General features: G+C 40.6%; 1 long non-coding RNA gene across 1 annotated transcript; it reads right to left on the minus strand.

The window, feature by feature from the left end:
* Positions 1–1,516: 1,516 nt before the first annotated feature.
* Positions 1,517–12,075, minus strand: LOC143421965 (uncharacterized). The gene is made up of 3 exons (XR_013101567.1): positions 11,997–12,075; positions 1,892–2,102; positions 1,517–1,771 (listed from the first exon to the last, which is right to left on the minus strand). It is a non-coding gene; the product is annotated as an uncharacterized LOC143421965 (long non-coding RNA).
* Between the last annotated feature and the right edge of the window lie 1,130 nt (positions 12,076–13,205).

The raw sequence follows: 13,205 nt of genomic DNA on the forward strand, positions 1-13,205 counted from the left end.
TGACCCATCTCACAAGGCTCTCCATCCTGTCCAACTCACCACCCTCTTCATCACTGGTTCACAGAGAGAAGAGAGCGATGCCGCTGCGTTTTTGTCACACCCGCACCAAATTCAGGGCTACTGACCACCCACAACTCCCCCCGTCACCCATCAGTCCTCAAAGAATAAGTTGTTTCTCTTTAAATACTGTGAACTTCTCACACTGAAATTATGCCCTGAAAACATTTACAAAGGAATTTACAATGGCATCCCTAATCCAGGCCCTCCTACTCTAAGTGCCTGCGTTTAATCCCCAGTGTTAACCTGGCTTTGGGAGTGCCGCTCACTATCAATATGTGTTGTTTAGCAAAGTGACAATCGCTCCCTCTGGTCCAGATTAAGCGGAGAAGGAGAAACCAGATACTTAATCCACTTAACGGCTACCCTGAGGTACCCCTGAGCAAGGTACCGTCCCTACACACTGCTCCCCGGGCGCCTGCTTAGTGGGCTGCCCACTGCTTCACAGAGTGAATGGGTCAAATGCAGAGAAAACAAGTAATTTCCCCATGGGGATCAATAAAGTATCCATTAATCCTTTGTGGCATGGAAAGAAAACTCCCTTCTTGGACTTCACTTTCATCACCTCAGGGTCCACGTCTGCCAGAACCAAAAGCACTCACTCTATTATCACAGTGTTGCCTGACTGGGATAACCCCAGCCTAATCCATCACTGCTACCATCTGCATGTTTGTGCAGGCAGGGTGGGTAAATAACGCCGTGTTGGTGGGCTTGGGTTACTTCTTGTTTTTCCTTTCTTAAGTTTTTGGCAGATGGCTGCAAGGGGCATTTTTTCACACATAATGAATCAGTCAGCAAATGTGTTTAGTTTTGTTACCTCGTAAACCACAGCGGGTTCCTTCAGCATTCCTTACAGACCCCACCCAAAGAAGTTCACACCAAAATGGGGATTCTCCATCAGACTTCAACAAGTCAAGTTTTCAAGTTTTCTCCCTCCTTGTTAGTATCAGCATTAACTTTATGTTGTACATTTCGTTGAAGTGAGAGGTAGCCACGTGTATTTAGTTCTGTGACCCTATTCTTCTTCTTCGAAAACAGAGGTTTTAGCTAATGAACACGACCGCAGCCCCGGGGAGCTCACATCAAAGGCCACAGCTGACTGAGCTGAACAGACAAATTGTTTGAACGCATGGATTTGGAAATAATGAACTACTGCAGAGGGTGGGAGAGTGTGGAGCAGTTACAACAAAAATGTTGTCACATGGCCCGCGGTCTCACCGGCCTTGTCTCGGTGTGAAGCGTGTGAGGCTTCGGGGCAGGGGCCAACTGTAACGGCAAATACTGGGAACAGAAAAAAAAACGTGTTTGACATAAACAGCTACACTTGTTTTTCTTTAGAGTGTTCACATTTTACTTAATGTTTTGATATTGAACCTTGATTTCGCTGTAGTTGTTTCCCAGTACATAAGATGACATGGAAATGCAGATGTTCAGATTTCAACAGTGGATCATTGGCAGCTTGTGTGTAAAAGGTGTCGCATGCAGCAATGAATCCGCCTCCGCAGCCCCTCTCAGGTTTATTGACCTTAACACTGTGGTTCAGCTCTTTGTTTTGGTTTTCCACCAAAAATCTTTACTGTTTTGGCTCATTTTAAAGCTCTCATAGGATTGTTTGTGCCTGCTCTGTTGGCTGGCAATTTTTTCTCTCCATGTCTAGTCATGGTTCAGTAGTGACCGAACCAATGTTTGTTCTTCAGTGTCCTTCTTACACTTCCTAGCAAGAGAAAGTTTGTGTTAAATGATTGTTTTCAGCTATTTCTTAATCAGCTATGATAAAATAAAATAAATTACATGTGCTCAAATGTCAAGGATGTGAAGAGAAAAAAAGGCTCACCCGGTTCTTTTCCTGGTGATGTTGACACTGGGGACAGAGAGGCGATGTTGGTGACTGTGCTTCAGTGGGAAATCTAGACCATACCTCTGTGGTAACTCCATCCTATCAGAAACCCTATGATGTCACATACGCCATCTTACTTGGACCTCCCCAGAAAGGCAAGGAGAGCCTTTAGAAAAGTCCCAGCATTTTATTTGTTTCCATCTGCTGGCTTTGCAAATAGAACATAGGACATAACCATAAGGTAATTAGCAGACAATGCACAATAAATGTCAGCAGTGATATTATGCAGGTTACATTGCTGGTTCTACAAAGATTCACAGCAGAAGTCTAAAGCAGTGAAGTGTTACAGATTAAGTTCATAATGCAAACAAATGAGAGAGAAGTCTAGAGGTGCATAAATGTAAACGGTTTCAAAGTGTTGGCTCAAGTAATCAAAGTCTGTTTACGTGGCGAAGACACTGAGGCCGTCTGTTTGCAACCATGTGCTAACCATATTAACTGTTTAAACAAAAACAAACACAGACGCGTTTTTGTTTTTTTTATTCATTTCAGTAATTTGATTAGAGCAATACTTCTCACTTTGTAAGAGACTAGACCTTTGTTCTGCATGGAAACAACATCAACATCTGTCTGTTTGTAGTTGAGTTTTGACCAGGAACATGATGCCAGGCATTGCTGAGATGAAACATATGGTATCTCAAGGCAAGCATCCATCCACTGGTCATTTAGAGGGTGCAGTTAAATATTTGACTCATAGGCGTCACCCATTGGTTTTGGTCATTGCAATCTTGTTTTTTCAGGCTAGACAGCTGAACTGAGCTATGACCACCTAGAACTAGTTGTTAACCAGCTAGCTCCGGTAGCAAACCGCAAAATTCATTGTGATTAAGGTTTAAAAAACGAAACACAGAAACCAAAACAACAATCCTTTCAGCAACTTTTAGTGTAAACAGATGCTGTAAAGTTGGGCATTTTAACACAGCATGGGTGATTTTGGAGTCAAACTCAAGTAGCCGTTTATGGAAGGGCAGCTTTAAATAGGATTCACTCTTGAGCCAAAAAACATTTTGACTCTCAAAGTGACAACAAATGTGAATCCAAATGAGTCATTTTGATTTACATAAGCTGAATGTGTAAATGTAAAACGTGACAATCTATTTTCTGCTGTCCCAAAATGCTCAAAAGTTATCAACTTTGGTCCTTAAAGACCTCAGAAAACATTTAAAGTTCACCTGGGGAAATACAACTACTGAAAGGACCCTGCCCAGAGATTTTGTTTTTGTTTCGATTATGACACAAATTTCAGGCCACATTTTGTTTTTTTATTCTTGCTATTTATTTTTAAAGGATCCCACAACAAATTAAGGAGTAAGGAAGTTAGTGAAGTAACTCTTTACACAACTAGTCGTTAACTTGAGAAAGTCTATTGTCCATAAACAAATGACAAAAAACTCCATTCTGTCCTTAAGTTTTCCTTCACCCTATGGATGGAAAAGTGGTGCTGTCTGCTAAGAGGGCTGCTGTTCCACTCTGCCTTTTGGTGATTTACATGCCATAAGTGTAGGTTTTCATTGTTACAATGGAGAATTTAAATGATGCCGTATATCACCGACATGACTGCCGCAATGGAAACCGTCTTCATTGTCCACTTTCTACTGCAGTGTAGAAAGAAAAGAGCATACAAATTTTGCCTATACAAAAGCTTCCAGGAGACAAGGGGTTCTTATCTGAAGCAGGGCATGTTTAGAAACCCTGCTGCATCACCTTTAAGCAGTAGATTTGACTTGTTTGCTGTACTTCCGACAAAGGAGAGAGGCTGGGCACTGTGACAAAACCCCCTTTGTGCAGTGAGTCCTCAGAGACTGAGAGCAAAGACAATGAAGGTTTTCATCGATGAGCCGCATTGTTACTCTGGATTGCACTGAGGGCCATTCACAGATCAGATCCCGTGTGCGGTTCCCAGCCCGCTCTGCTGTCATGGAAAAGCTTGCTGCTGTGAGGCTGCGTTTCTCTCTGCTGACTCAGAAAGTTTTCCAGAGACACTTTAAGGAAAAGTACTTGGAGCAGCATATCGTGTTGTACAATATAAAGTTAAATGGGGAAGACAGAGTGGTTTTCTCAGGAGTCCATTAAATATAGTATAAACATGCAGGTTGGGGGAGTGTAGCAGTGAGAAAATATCCATCAGATCATTTGTCGAGGAGAACAGCTATCACTGCAGCCACCTTTAAAGACAAAAAAGCACTCATGTCAGGGTGAAAGGAGCAGACAGTTAACTGTGTGGTTTTTATATAAACCAGCTTCTAATTGGGCTCCGGGCATGCTACAACCTCTGATCAGAATGGGTGGGCAGCCATGTTACTGGGCGGCGACAGAAAGACCCCCATATCCCCCTCCATTGTTCTGCAGTGCTGAAGCAGATATAATCTTCAGTGAATTTTAATCCCTCCAAAACAATGCAGTGGTCCCTGGGAAGTCACCGTAGGGTATATAAAAGGTAACAACAACACACATTTGGAGCAGACTGAAATGCCGTTAGGAGTCAGCTGCACCTGCATATTTATTTGTGAAAGATATATGAGGTGCCTGGAGAAACTGCTTGTTTTATCATTTTAGGGCATCTGTCCAGTAACTGTCAGGATAGTTCAATAAAACGCAAAAATGTCAAACTGCTGGTGACGCTGGAGGACAAGTCAGAGGATCCCAAAAGTCATTAGAATACGTCATCCGGGAACTACGAATAGCCATTTTGGAGATGCTAAGATATTTCACCGTGAGAACTTTGAAACTCCAGAGATGGGTCAATTTAAGTACACAGTGATTTGAGCTGCTCTCAGAAAGCTGCACATTCTGATGTGTGCCACCCGGAATATTTTCAAAGCCAAACAAGTCCAAGCTGCAGTTTAAGTAACATGAAACAAAAAAAGGAAGGGTGACCCTCTTAATTCAGATGAGAATTTGCTCTCTTCCTCTGGTCGAACATTGTATTTTCTGCCTTTTTTCTTCAGTACAGTAAGCACACAATCACCCAAGGTCGCTGTGATTGTTAACTAGTGTGGTCATGGAAACACTCTGCATATCTTTAACTAGTCTATATGGCCTCCTCTAAGACTGAGATTGAGGACCTCCAACAGTGCATTTAAAGGGCACTTTTTTGTTTGTTCACTGGGGTTGCATGTTTACACCAGCTGGGCCAGACATTGTCATTTCCATTTGCATATTTGAGTTGAGCATGTTTGAGGCCTTGCTGCTGCTTGGTGAACCACAAGAACTGCGGGCATTTCCAGGATTTTTTAAATGGGGTTGCACAGGAAGCCTAAAAACTGGCCCGTGAGGGTGGGACAGCCCATGGAAAATAACCACATTCTATCAGAAATGAATATAGAACAAAACCACTTTAAAACTGCATGACAGTTCAACCAGATACCATGCACAGACCTCCTTCCTCCATATACATGTATTAGGAGAGGTGCCTTCCCTTGGCACTGAGACACAACATTCAACCACAAGATAACGGAGTTAACAAAATGCAGTGTGATTATAACCATTAATCTATTTTATCAAAAAGTAGTAAAAGAACGCTGTCTCACACGTCTTTTGTTTCAGGTTCACCTTTGCAAAGTAGAGAAATTAGGGAATTGTGGGTAGTAGATTAAACCACTGTGGAGCAGAATACACCATATTTCATCTATGATTATCACAGAAGCTTTAAGTGTATATTATTACATTATTTAACATTGTATAGTTAAAGTGTAAAAAGTATTTGCCGCTTCCCGATTTCTTGTTTTTCAGATCATCAATTAAATTTTAATATTATACAAAACTAAAGTGACCCTGGCAAGCACAAAAAGTGACCTTGTACTTCCCAAGCAGTTGTAACCATTACACTATGGGCCTATGTAGAATTTTTTTTAAACTAAACCTAATAGCTGCTTGTTAGACTTTTGGCAGCAAGAACTATAAAGAAGTGTTTGTGATTATTGTTTGTAAGAATTTTGGTCCACTCATCTTTGCATAATTGTTTTCATTCAGCCACTCTGAAGGATTTTTGACTATGATTAGCCTGTTAAGGTTATACCAAATCATCTCAATTGCATTTAAGTGTGAATTTTAAATAGGCCACTCCAAAACCTTCATTTTGTTTCAGAGGTGGATCCTGCTGCATAGCCAAAGTGTGCTTGAGCAGAATTCATGGTTCCATCAATTGTCCAGGCCCTGAAGTAGCAAAGCAGCCCAAGACCACCACACTAGCACCACAATCTGTGACTGTTGACTATTCTTTTCATGAAATGGAGTGTTACTTTTATGCCAGATGTGATGGGATGCAAACATTCCAAAATCGGAACTTTTGTTCCATCAGTCCACTGAATATTTTCCCAAAAGTTTTGGGGATCATCAAGAAGTTTTGGGGGGGTTTTTTTGGCAAATATGAGACAAGCCTTCGTGTTCTTTTGGTCAGAATTGAGTTTCACCTTTGAACTCTTCCAGTCTCTTTCTTATTGTTCAATCCTGAACTCTGACCGTAACTGAGGTAAGTGAGGCCTGCGGCTCTTTAGATGTTGTCCTGGGTTCTTTTGTGACCTCCTGAATGAGCTGTTGATGGGCTCTTGGAGTAATTTTGGTAGGCAAGCCATTCCTGGCAAGAATTGCCACTGTTCTTTCCAGTTATTTTCCATTTCTGGATAATGTGGTTCACTGGAGTTCCAAAGCTGGAACCCTTTGCAGACTGACAGATGTCAATGACTTGTTTCTCAGCTGTTTCTGTAGTTTGTAACATGATATGCTTTTTGACATTTTTACTCTGTTTCACGTCTAAATGGGATAGTGAAACTGAACTCAGCTTTCCAAAAAAATATAGTTAAACATAGTTCATTCATAATTTATTAAATAAAAAATGATCTTGGAGTATTTTTCATTATTGTTAATTAATGAGGGAAAATGGGATTTGTGGGGCTTTAACTTCTTTGTCTGAGAACAATTGTGGGAGAGAAATAGTCACAGGATCACTAAAGTCAATGGAATACATCCTCCAGCCACAATGAATATCTGTCCATTGTTTTAGTCTTGACCAAAGATCACCTGATCACCCGATAAACATTGTCATCCTCAGGGCCATGCTGCTGGCCTGCCTAAAAAAAGACCTCTCCACTACCATCGATCATTATCTGTCTGCATTTCCATCTGTCTTTCTGTTGTTCTCTGGATCCTCTGTTGTTATTTTTAGTGTTCAATCTCTGTCTCCTTCACCTGCCTGCGTCTGTCAGTCTGCTACTTCTACAAGGCCCAATAAGCAGTATCTAATGTGACTGAGCGGACACCCACCGCTCCTGCTGCACGCTTCCTGTGAACAGCTGGACCTGCAGTCTGACAGCCGGACCGGCAGTCCACACTCCGCTCTGATCCCACCGACTCTGTGCATTTGTGCATGTGACGGCGCTCGTCATGTGACTTCTGCCCGGTTCACTGCTTCGGTGTCAGAGCTTATCAGCCAGCAGACCACCAGCAGAGGCTGTAGATGTTTGTTCCTAGTTCTCAGAGCAGATCAGTGGTCATAAAACTTCACCTCAAAGCCCCTGCCAACTCACCTTATTCTGAATCGGTCTGCTAGTTTGGCTTTTATCTTTTATTATCTGTTTAACTCTGATTTGTGTTGGCCGTCTTCATTTTCCAGCCTTCGCCTTGAGTCTTTTGTCAAGCTGTTTCCCTGTTTCCTGACGTGATTCCTGGCTGGGACAGATGAGCTTGTCACACTCAGCTGTTCCTCTGGATGATGTATCACCAGCACTTGGGCTTGCAGTCAGGACATGTGCTTTTTTGTTAGAACAACATCGGCGAGACTTTAACATATCTGAATTATAGCTGTGATTTAGTGCAGGGTCAGACAGAGCAGTCACAATTCAAAGCAGCCAGCATCATTATAACTTGAGTCATGTTGTCATTTCATGACTCATGTCGTTGTGTCATTTTGGTTTGGATATTTTAACTACATCTGTCGTTGCTGCGTGCTCATATCTATATACAGTTCTCCCATTCTCCGCTTATGTTATTTTAAGCACGTCCATATTTTCCTCTTTTTCTTAAAATTATCATTCAGTTTCACTTTTGTTGAGAGGCTTTGGTAATTTACCGCAGTAATATCATATTTTGAAGCCTATCTCCTTCTTTCATCATTCTTAACTGTGTGAAGCAAAAATAACTGCAATAATAACAAATCTCCACAAATTCCTTTCCACTTGCATATCCTAGGATAGGATAGAGGATAGACTTTAAAGTCCTGATGCTGGTCTATAAAGCTCTGAATGGTTTAGGACCAAAATACATCAGTGACCTCCTGACCCAGTATGAACCTTCCAGGTCCCTCAGGTCATCTGGATCCGGTTTTTTATCAGTTCCCAGAGTCAGAACCAGACACGGAGAAGCTGCATTCAGCTTTTATGCTCTTTATATCTGGAACAAACTCCCAGAAAGCCTCAGATCAGCTGAAACACTCAGTTTATTTAAATCCAGGTTGAAGCCTCACCCATTCTCAGCTGCATTTGAATAAAGCACCAAATCCACACTTTTAAGCTTAAATTTCAAAACTTACATTTAACTACTGATTTTATCTACTGTTCTGATTTTATCTGTTTTGATTTTATATACTGTTTTGTTTGTTTGTTTGTTTGTTAATTAGTTAGCTTGTTTTAATCAATTTTAAATCATGCTTTTTATTTGTTTTCAAGGTTCAAGGTTCTTTATTTGTCACATGCATAGTTATACAAGTATAACACACAGTGAAATGTAGCCTGTAGTTTTTGTTTCTAATGTCTCTGTAAAGCACTTTGAATCACCTTGTTGTTGAATTGTGCTATACAAATAAACTTGCCTTGCCTTGCCTATGGTGAAAAAGAATGCTTTCATTGGACTCTAAATACATTCTTACTGCGTCCCCAAGAATTAAGAGAGTAAATAGCAGTCAGATGCTGCTAATCAAATGCTTGATTAATTAATCATCAGTGAGCGTGACCACATCTATAAGAAAGACTTATGGAACAATGTCCTTTGCACAGATAAGACCAAAGTGAAGATTTTCGGCCAGAATGCACAGAACCAGCACGTCAGCACAAACATCTCAAGCCAGCTGTCAAGCATGGTGGGAGAGGGTTGATGATTTGGCCTTGTTTTGCAACTTCTGTAACAACTGTTTTGGAACTTTGCAGTAATTGAGTTGACCATGAATTCCTCTGTATAACAAAGCATTCTAAAATCAAATGGAAAGCAACCTGAGAGCTAAAGTTTGGCATAAACTGTGTCACTAAACAAGACAATGATCCCAAGCACACCATCAAATCTACAAAACAGTGGCTGAAAAAGAAAAGAATCCAGGTGTTGCTGTCACCCAGTTAAGGTCCAGATCTCAACCTGATTGAAATACTTCAGTGAGACTTTAAGAGAAGTACATAAACTACAAATCTTAGTGAATTGAAGCAATGTTGTAAAGAAGAGTGGACCAAAAATTCTTAAAAAAACAACAACATGAAAAACTCATAAAGTTATAGAGAAGATGATTGCTTCATGTTAGTGCTGCTATAGCGTGTAATTAGTTTTTCAGAGGACTTTTTAGTGTCCTGTACAAAGAGCACAGAGTGCTTTTTTCATGACTGTACATAGTGCCAGTGGTAATCCAGAGCAAATTGTGCTGCTGTCCAGTTAACCTGAGGGCCTCAAGTTAGCTGAGTTATAAAATCAAGAGGCTGCATCAGTGGTTATATAATAGATCAAAACTCACCAGTCATACAACCAAAATCTGTACAAGATGAATGAGATACAGAATCAGAATCTCCTCAGAATCATTTCCCGATTGACCACATGACTTACTTCCCCTCTACTTTAAATTAGGGCACTTTTGACTTAATTAAACACAACCATGATCATATACAGAACCAGGGATGACAAAGCAGCAGAGACAAAAGGAGGAGAAGAACTCTTTTGTGCTAACCACAACACAAGCGTGTGTAGCAGGAGACCTGAGAATGAAGCAAAGCACAACTCATGTCAAAATGGATAAATTACTTGAAACAGAGAGGTTCGGGGGGTGCAGCAGGAGGCCCATTTAGGAGCTTTTAAAGTTGAACAGCATGAAGTCTTAATTACTGAGACTTAACACTGGCCAGTGCTCCGCTCACGCTGCGATGGTCAGGAGTTGGAGGCTGCTGCCCCCATGGTTTCAGAGGAAGGAGAGAAGACTAAAAAATGAAGCCTGAGCAGAACATATTCACTGTTTTTATCAGCAGGTGGGGGATATAATAAAGGCTGGTTAAACTTAATTCCATTCTTGGATTTTTAGATAAAAGGCCTGATCCTGTTTGCCACTCGGTGTCAGGATGAGATGTGTTTCTAACAAATTACACTTTCTCTCCACCTTTTATCCTCCCGTCAGAATGAACCTTCATGCACACTGGAGTTTATTGGCGGTAATGATCGCAGGTTACTCCCTGCTGATTAATCGTGTTAATACTGTTTGTTCAGATTGAGGTGGGTGGGGTCACTTATTTGGAAATATACTGTGTCCGAAGCTCTGCAAGCACTGGTAAGAGTGCAAATGAGAACAGAGATACACATGTGTTCATTCCGCCTGGGATGACAGGGTTCACATGTGTCTTTATCTCTTTAATGCTCTTCACAACGGATAGAATCCATATTTAATATTATAAAATAAATCACACAGGCAGAGCAAACAGACTTTAGGTTTACAACAAGGTCCTATAATAGCAACTGTTTTCTGTTTTTATAAAGAGCAGTGGAAGATTCAGCAAAGAAGACTTTCTACATACTGAGATGTTAATTTGTGGGTGGTCACTGATTTGCCTAAATGCTTTAAAAATTAGCCAAATCTAGAAAAAAAAACATTGTTCTACATAGAGGTGAATATGGTTGGATGATGAACAATAACCAATATTATCGCTGTTCCTGTTTTAAGAAGAACAATTTGTACTCACTATCTGCCTGTTGGTCTCACAGAAGCCAACACAACTGAATCACAAACTTCTGGGATGGTCTGTACCACACAGCAAAACATAATATTAGTCAGATAGTTAATTCAAAATTCTCCAAAAGGCTCCAACAGCACAAACCCAGAGTGAAGAAGCTCAGTTTAGTGACTAGAGTCAGCTTCAGCTGCCTGTATTGGACATCTTTCCATCAATGTAGCTACATCCCAAACTCCAGTATCGGAGTAGTACGGATGCCTTATTTTAAAAAAAAAGATTAGGCTTCAGCATGTTCTCAACAGAATTTTATTCATGAAACTATGGAAACTGCAGCTATAGTTAAGTGTAATAGGCATCCATGATTTAGAACATAGATGGAAAAATACTGGAGCAATTAGGAGTCTGCAAAAAAATATTGAAGGTGCTGAGCGTAAGCTTCTTACTGTGAAACGTTTCCCCCTCATCACTTCAGAGGATTCCTCTCCAGTTCCCCTTGGTTCACTTCTAGTAAAACTCCATTGTTGCATTTTGCATGCAGGGACTGTTAATTTACCCAATTACTAGATGTGGAGATGACTAGTGAAGTGTAACTGCATCTATTAGAGCTTGCGGTACCACTTCACTACATTTTTCTTAAAGTTAAAACGTGATATGAGCTGTTACATTATTATTGTCATGTGATGCATGAAAATTCCCATAATCACCAGATTAAAAATACCTCTAAACTGAGTAATTTGAATGGTACTTACACATGAATGCATTCGAATCTATCACATCAAAGTGTGCAAAGCTCAAAGACTTTCACTGTTCTGCTACTTTTTTCTGATTTCTGTATATTGAGCATTTCCTTCCACATCGCAGGAGTTTAAATGATGCATTCAAATGCTGTCTCCCAGTGTTTACCTTTAAGCTTCTCTTAGTCATGGTTCCCAGGTCCTGTTTTATGCTTACTTGTGAATACTACAAGCTAATTTTGTGTGCTAACTGCCTAATGGCCATGTTGCTCTTGTTAAATACATAATGTTTCTCAAGAGAATTAGTGTATAATTTGGTATTTTCAGTATTTGTATTTCTCAAATTATTAGCAGCAATTTTATTTGTTTCATTAAGTAGGAATGTAAATAAAATCTCACCTGACTTGAACTCCCCATCACAGCACAGTCGGGACTCTTTCCTTCCCTAATTAGCTGAACGTCCGGGTGTCTCCTGTGGTGGTATCAGAACAAATGTCACAGGGCATTCTTCTTTTGGCTGATGTACGTGTATGTTCTTGTGTAAAAATCTCCCCGGGCTTTGTTACCTTTGGAGGTCATGAATTGGCCCGTCAGCAGCCGTGATGATACACTTTCATTTCAGCCAGTAATCCCACAGCGCAATAAAACTGTCTGGCCTCTGCGTCTGGCTCCAGTCAGACCAGCTTTACTCAAAAAAATGTCCCAGCCCTCCCCCCTCGATATTATTAAGTGGAATGTAAATCCCAAAATACATGTTTAGATCTCCTTTTTCCTCTAAAGGTTACATGTCATTACAAAAAAGCTATTTGCCAGGAGATGGAGAGACAGTAATCATATATAGGTCGTGTGTTATAATGAGGGAGTGCATGTCAAACCAAACCAAGACACCAGCAAGGACAGAGGTCACTGCAGTGTGGTCAAGCTGTGTTTGGGTTGGCAGAGAAGCTGCAGCTTTGTGCAAAAAGTGGGTCTCTGTGTTGAGGCATTATCTCACAGCTGGGTTTGCTAGAATTTTCAAAACAAACAAGTTATTGGATTTTCTGCCCCTGCCCTGCATGTCATCTTTGTAGAAAAGTGAAACAGCTTGAGAAAAAAAAGAAAAGAAAATTAATAATTAATTAAATTATGTGAAATTCTTTCCAGTTCTTCAACTTTAGAGATGCCATAATGTGAATAAAATGTATGACCCTTTCAAAGCATACGACTTGTGCTATGATCAATAAATTATTGAGCGACAACAAAACACTCACAGTGACTACAAACTGCTAAATCCTCAGTGTTTTTAAGTTTGCTGTTGGTTGTTGGTTTTGTGTTCAAAGTTGAAAACCACCCCAAAGAGACTTCAGCGCTATGGTGACATTGATTCTTCTGTAGCAACAGTACCGTGCAGGTAGAACTAGATCCTACAGTGCTAACAGCTTGAGTCCCCATCACTGCCTTTTACTTGTTGAAGATCAGGCTCTGGCTGTTGGGCTGCAACTTGTTTTTGCCACCACTCTGGCTTCTCTGGTTCTTGTTCTGCGTTAGCACGTTTGTGCAGATGTTTCCAAAGAGCTGAAGTTGTGTTAGCATATAATATACCTGTTTATGTCCTTGTTGCACTTTACC

The sequence above is a fragment of the Maylandia zebra genome, linkage group LG14, assembly GCF_041146795.1.
Source record: "Maylandia zebra isolate NMK-2024a linkage group LG14, Mzebra_GT3a, whole genome shotgun sequence".
In the NCBI taxonomy this organism is placed as follows: Eukaryota; Metazoa; Chordata; class Actinopteri; order Cichliformes; family Cichlidae; genus Maylandia; species Maylandia zebra.